The 6166-nt window shown below is 44.4% G+C and overlaps 1 pseudogene; it reads right to left on the bottom strand.

Moving 5' to 3' along the window:
* Positions 1-1722: 1722 nt before the first annotated feature.
* On the bottom strand, positions 1723-2764 carry LOC147430002 (uncharacterized; annotated as a pseudogene).
* Between the last annotated feature and the right edge of the window lie 3402 nt (positions 2765-6166).

Here is a 6166-nt window from a genome sequence, read left to right as displayed (position 1 = left end):
AGGTGCATACATAGGTGATTCCATTGCAGAGGGACCCTTTTCGCTTCGCATCTGGTTAAAACAGTCGAGAGCTTCCTTGCCACAGCCATGTTGGGCATATCCTACAATCAACACACTCCAAGAGATAACATCCCGGGCAGGAAGCTCATCTAGAACTTTCGATCATCCTGCGTAGAGCCACATGCCTTCAATATACATGCGTAGGTGATTGCATCTTGAGAGAGGCCCTCGCTTTGCAGCTTCCGCAAAAGACTAGAGCTTTCTAGTCCTGTCCATGTGGGCAAATCCTGGAATCAGGAGAGAGGCTCTTGTTTTGCATCTACTAAAAGCAGACTGGAGGTTTTTGGCCCTACCCTATGGGAAAAATCCTACAATCAGTGCATTCCAAGAGTCCACACTCCCGATAGGAAGCTCCTCGAGAAGTTTTGGGGAGAGGCCCTTGCCTCGCATCTGCTGAAAATAGCCCAGAGCTTTTTGGTCCTGCCCTATGGAGCATACAATCGGGAGAGAGGCCATCGCTTCGCATCTACTGAAAACAGACTAGAGCTTCCTGGCCCTGCCCCTATGGGGCAAATGTTGCAATCAGTGCATTCCAAGAATCCACACTACGACATTGCCAAGCACATCATCTTTTTGAACAACACCTGACTGGCAATATCAGCATGAATTTTTCTACCTTTCAGAGCCTCTCCAACATTTCGAAGTCGGGGGCCCAAAAGACTAGGGCAACGACCCTAACCACCTCTTGCCGCAATTTGTGTCTTCTACAAGATTTGTCCAGCTCTTCACTGTGATTGCTAAGATTGTCTTGATTTACTGACCAGCTCCTCCTTTCGACCATCGCACAGCAAAGTCACCAATGCACTGCACCGAAAATATCAACGTGAATTTTTCTGCCTTTCGGAGCCTCTCCAACATTTCGAAGTCGGGGGCCCAAAAAGACCATAGCAACAACCCTAACCACCTCTTGCCGCAATTTGTGTCTTCTACAGGATTTGTCCAGCTCTTCACTGTGATTGCTAAGATTGTCTTGATTTTCTCACCAACTCCTCCTTTCGACCATCGCACAGCAAAGCCACCAATGTACTGCTTGCATAGATGTTGATTGATGTCCCTATAGCACCTGCCTCACATCCTGCTACAATAGACTGCAACTTGCAGCATAGCTTCTGCAACCTGCTAAATCCTTGGTCTATCTCCAATGGCCCACCTCCACCCTCCATCCATGAAAGGATACCTTCCTCTCTGTACAACTGGTGACTGACCTCCGGGTGGTAGCCAAGGCCCTCATCTGGAGGAGCATCGGCGGCCGAATGGGGTCTGAGAGCGGGTCTACCAATGTATCCACCACACTGGTGCCCGTACCAGGATCTTTGACAAGAAAGGGATATGGCCATCTTAGGTGATTTGTCGAAGCTTTTCTTGCAGGTGCTCCGACTTCTCATACGAAACAAAGCCGCAACTGGAAGTCAGTCACCCTGCATGTTCTAGAATTATGAATTAACTCACAAAATTTCCATTGTACCATGTACATTAGTGTCTCTCTTAGAACAAAATTTCCAATGCGGTGTGTACACCACCATCATCCCATCTTCCTGAGACTTCACATGCCTCCACCATTTCGATAAAATAGCCGCAACCCTGACGTATAACAAAAATTTTGCTTTATTGCTTTGCTTGAATCCATGAGATTGCAGTAATAGCACAGCAATGGCGATGAAACTAAGGAGCCATTACTGCATTTATGGTATACGCGAGAGATTCTGCAGCTTTTGAAGAGTGCATCTTATTGAAATCAGGATCAAGCTTGCGCTGCCAACCTTCTAGAACCGTCATGGTGACCATCACTGTGCAAACATCACCATCAATGTTAACTCTGTGTATTCTCACTTGCTCTAAAACATCTTGCATGCACTCTCCTGGACAAATAACCTTTGCCTCTTTAGAACCCCAAAACTTGAAAGATGTCTCCAACTGCTTAATAAAAGCAGCCGGATTTGGACATGACTGTTTACTAGAGAATCCAAGCGCACATTGAGCTGCTTTTCGGCCATCTCTCAACACCACCGCTTTGAAAAACTCTAAAAGGTTGCCACGATCCTTTTGAGAGAGCTCAGCTGTCAAACCCACATTTAAAAAGACCAACTGAGGTCTAGACTTTTTTTGCCTCTTCTTTTTCTCTGTTTCCTTTTTTGTACACACCAGAATGTTGCCAGGGTGTGTTATCCACCAAAAGCATCTTCAGAATGGTATTTGTGCCAATGTATGCGAGCTTACGACTCACCTGATTGTTGTCAGAAAGCTCAATGTAATTTGAAACACTCTCTCCTTGCTCAAAGGACTCAACAAGAACTGCCAGATGCACTAACGGATAAACTGGTCTTGGGAAAGATACATCTCTCCAACTCCTAAAATTATATGAAAACCTACTCAATTGTGGTGCTTCTCTGGCTAAATCAACTTGCGTCAACATGAAAACCGCAAACTGGCGCACACTCTCGTCTAACCTTAGCCACCTCAGCCCTAGTACTAAGGTTGACAAATTAGCAATCCAATTCATGATAATGAAGTCTCGCCGAATTACGTCAGTAACACTCTTGTGGGCTGGTGCATTTGAGCGCAGCTTTTCCAGCTCTGCGCAAAGATCCTTCGGAAACAAATCTGGCCGGGTGGCAGCCCATTGTCCCCACTTGATAAAAGTGGCGCGTGCCTTCCTCCGCCTTCTTTGGTGCGTCGAAAGCACACAGCGTTGTTTTTTTTGCATGAAGCTCGTGCCAAATTTAGCCTGTGCCTGCTCCAATCAACCAATGCCAAGTGGCATGCTTCTCCTTTCTCCATCTTGCAAATCGTTCTTAGATAATCAAGGTAAAAAAATGGTTTCCAAAATGAAAAAAATTTAGTACTTTCTTTGTATTTTTTCTATGTAACACAAATTGTATAATCGATTCTTTATTATAGTAGACAATATTTCAATTATAAACCCCCAACTAATGTGTAGCTTTAGAGTCATATAGCTTTGTGGACAAACGATCTTAACTCTGATGAGAGCCCAATATGTAGCCAAGCAAATTTATCTTCGCAAGAAGCTACCACTGAAAGTGCCGCTAACATTGCCTTCATCAAACCTCAGTTGACCTCCTCCTTGGTGTGTCATTTGGCCACCAAGCTGCTTTGACACGCAATCGTCCTAAGAGCTTGCAATAATGTGTTAGGTAATGCATCTAGGAGAAACAATTTCAATGTTTGTCGTGGGGCAGCTATTGTCAATGGTGTCAAATGGCACAATAGAAAGAGGAATTGTAGGAAGAGGTCTATGGTGGTTTCCCTTTGGTTCCAAAAGGGATTGATGATTACAAAAAGCAAAATACCTTGGAGGTTTCCGGATGTGGCACTTGTTCTCTCTCTCTCTCTCTCTCTCTCTCTCTCTCTCTCTCTCTCTCTCTCTCTCTCTCTCTCTCTCTCTCTCTCTCTCTCTCTCTCTCTGATTGAGATGGCCATGCATGTTCACTCACCAACCCCCGACGACTTCCTGGTTGACTATAATGGCCCTCCCCCTCTACCTTTTCTTTATTTGTAGCCACGTCAGCTTATCTAAATTTGGCTCTATGTAAGGACATGGTCATGCGAGGCCCAATTATCTGTGATAGGTAGCTGAAGCCTACTAAGGGAAAATATGATTACAAACTCAATTAGAGGCTTTGTTTCATGGTTGCAGGAAGTGAAGTTCTATTGCACTAAATCAGCTCCTGGCAATTGATGAACGCTGGCTCCTTGTCACTTTTGAGTTTGCCGCCTTGATACTCCACATGTCGGGGCCACATTTTTACAGGATGGCCATTTCAAGCTTTTGCTAAAGAAAAGGCTAGAAACCATTGCATTAAGTGTCCAGCCGGTTACAATTGTAACTATGCCAAAATTAGCATAGTTACAAAAGGTGTATGCATAGTACAAAAGTTGTACTGAGCCTTCAATTACTCCTTGTGTGACCACATGTCATAATAACTAATATGTAATTTTCCTAAATGATTTTCTCATATTCAAATGATCATTTAATATGGGGAAGTACCAGGGGAGAAAAAGTTAGAATATTGATAAGGCTAGCAGATTGGTCACAGTAGGGATCCAAAGGGGGGACCATCTGCATAAGAGCAATGTGCATGAATGGTGGCGTTTAGCCCATTAAGACTTCCAAAATGCCAAGGTTCCAAAATTTAAAGGTAAATTCCAAATGGTCAAGCTTAACAGAATTGGATGCTTTTGTGAAGACCATAAAGTCTTCACATATCCCTAGATGGGAGGGGGCGAGCCCTAAAGGTAGGGGAAGAGAGAGAAGAGGTGAGAGAACACACACACTCAAGGCTTCCCTTTACACAAGGCATAGTGGACACATGTCAAGTTCCTAGCCCAGTTGCCCCCAAAGTGCATTCAATTCCTACTGGATGGCCATAGAGGTGGACCAATGAAAATTAGGCTAGAGTAAATTTAGTTTAATTCATTTAAAAATACTTGATAAAATAACCAATGAAAATAAAGTCTCCTAGAAGATTATTGGACAACCTGCCAATGGGTCCAATGGGAATTCAGCAGCCCAATGGCTTGCTTAATTTCTATTGGCCAGAAGGGTAAAAGGTCCAATCGGAATTTAAATCTAATATTTGAATCAGCTAAGCTCTCACTAAAGGGGAAAGAGGGACACTTGTCACAAGGCTCTTCATTTGACCTCTTATTTCCTATTGGCTAAGCTTGGCAAGAGCCAAGCTTAGCCAATAGGAAAGAGCCATTGGAAAGAGCCAATGAGGAGCCAGGAGGTGGAATACCAAGAGGGGTCGACCAAGAGTGAGAGGGGGCTGATTTTTGCAAGGCATTATGACACACACACACTCACACAAGTTCATGTGTGACGTAAAGAAAACTATCTCTTTCTCAAGCTTTAATGGAAAGCTCATCATCTACTCCAAGCTTGTGAGAAGGGAGGCCTACACCAACAACTCTTGGCTTTGTGATGCAAATCCAACCAAGAGCCAAGCTCCAATGCATGCTCATTGCAAAGGATCACCTCTCTCCTATGCTTGAAGCTCTCTCCCTACCAATCTATTCACAAATATGTAGACAAGTTTTGGGATTTACATCTCAAAGCCACTATCTTCAAAAAGATGGATTTTGGAGAGCAAAAACAACAACTTTGTGTGGGTTTAACTAAGGATATGGTGGAGTATGTCAACTCCCAAAGGCCACGCACCATATCTGCGGTCATACACCATACCATGGTGGCTTCACGAATCAATTTCCAACAAGGGGCTAAGAGAAACCTTAAGCCCACGGAAAACAAGGACCGCAACGAGACTAAGGGGAAGGACAATGTCCAAAAGTCTCCTAAGGGAAAGTCTAATAACAACAAAGCTAAGGAGAAGGGAGTTTACAGGGGCAAAAACAAACTCGCTCCAGAAGATCTTGAGCGTTTTTGCAAGGATAACCGTTGTTTCAAATGCGGGGAGCAAGGGCATGCGTATAGTGCTTGCCCCCAAAAGAACACATGCAATGAGCCTCCTAGAGCTTCCATACTAGAAGTGTAAGAAGAGGACGCTCATCACAAAGGATCTCCACTATGCTATGCTTGGGGAAAGGTGTTGGACGGGAAGTCTCACACACCCATGAAGTGCATGCAAACACTACCTAGATTGCCATAATGTCAATCGAGGACACAGATGACACGATAGGCACACGGAGGAAATCTCTATAGCTTGTCAAGCTGAGACCATCCTACACATACAACACTCTGGAAGGCCAACTAAACCACAATCCAGATCCTCACTGCTCTCAACTACACCACCTAGCCACATACACACATACGGAAGGTAACTCACCTAATCATGCCAGATTCATACGAAACTTAAGGAACACCATCCCCTCACTAGGATACACCTGTCCCTAAGCTTCTACACTCAAAACCTTCACTCTAAACCTGTTTGCGGAAAACGCGTAGGATGACATAGCAGAATTTTGAAAGTGCTCGAAACTGAAATTTATGAGTACCTATGCGTAGCTTATGTCGCCACGATTCTATAGACTACTAGCACGCAGAAAACAGACATCGTTTGATACACTTACGGCCACAAATAGCTCGTAGATGCGTCGGCGTGTGCGCTTCGTCTTGCGTGGAATGCTT

This window comes from Adiantum capillus-veneris, chromosome 22, assembly GCF_014529385.1.
Source record: "Adiantum capillus-veneris isolate H3 chromosome 22, ASM1452938v2, whole genome shotgun sequence".
Taxonomy (NCBI): Eukaryota; Viridiplantae; Streptophyta; class Polypodiopsida; order Polypodiales; family Pteridaceae; genus Adiantum; species Adiantum capillus-veneris.
This window is presented reverse-complemented; position numbering and strand designations above follow the sequence as displayed.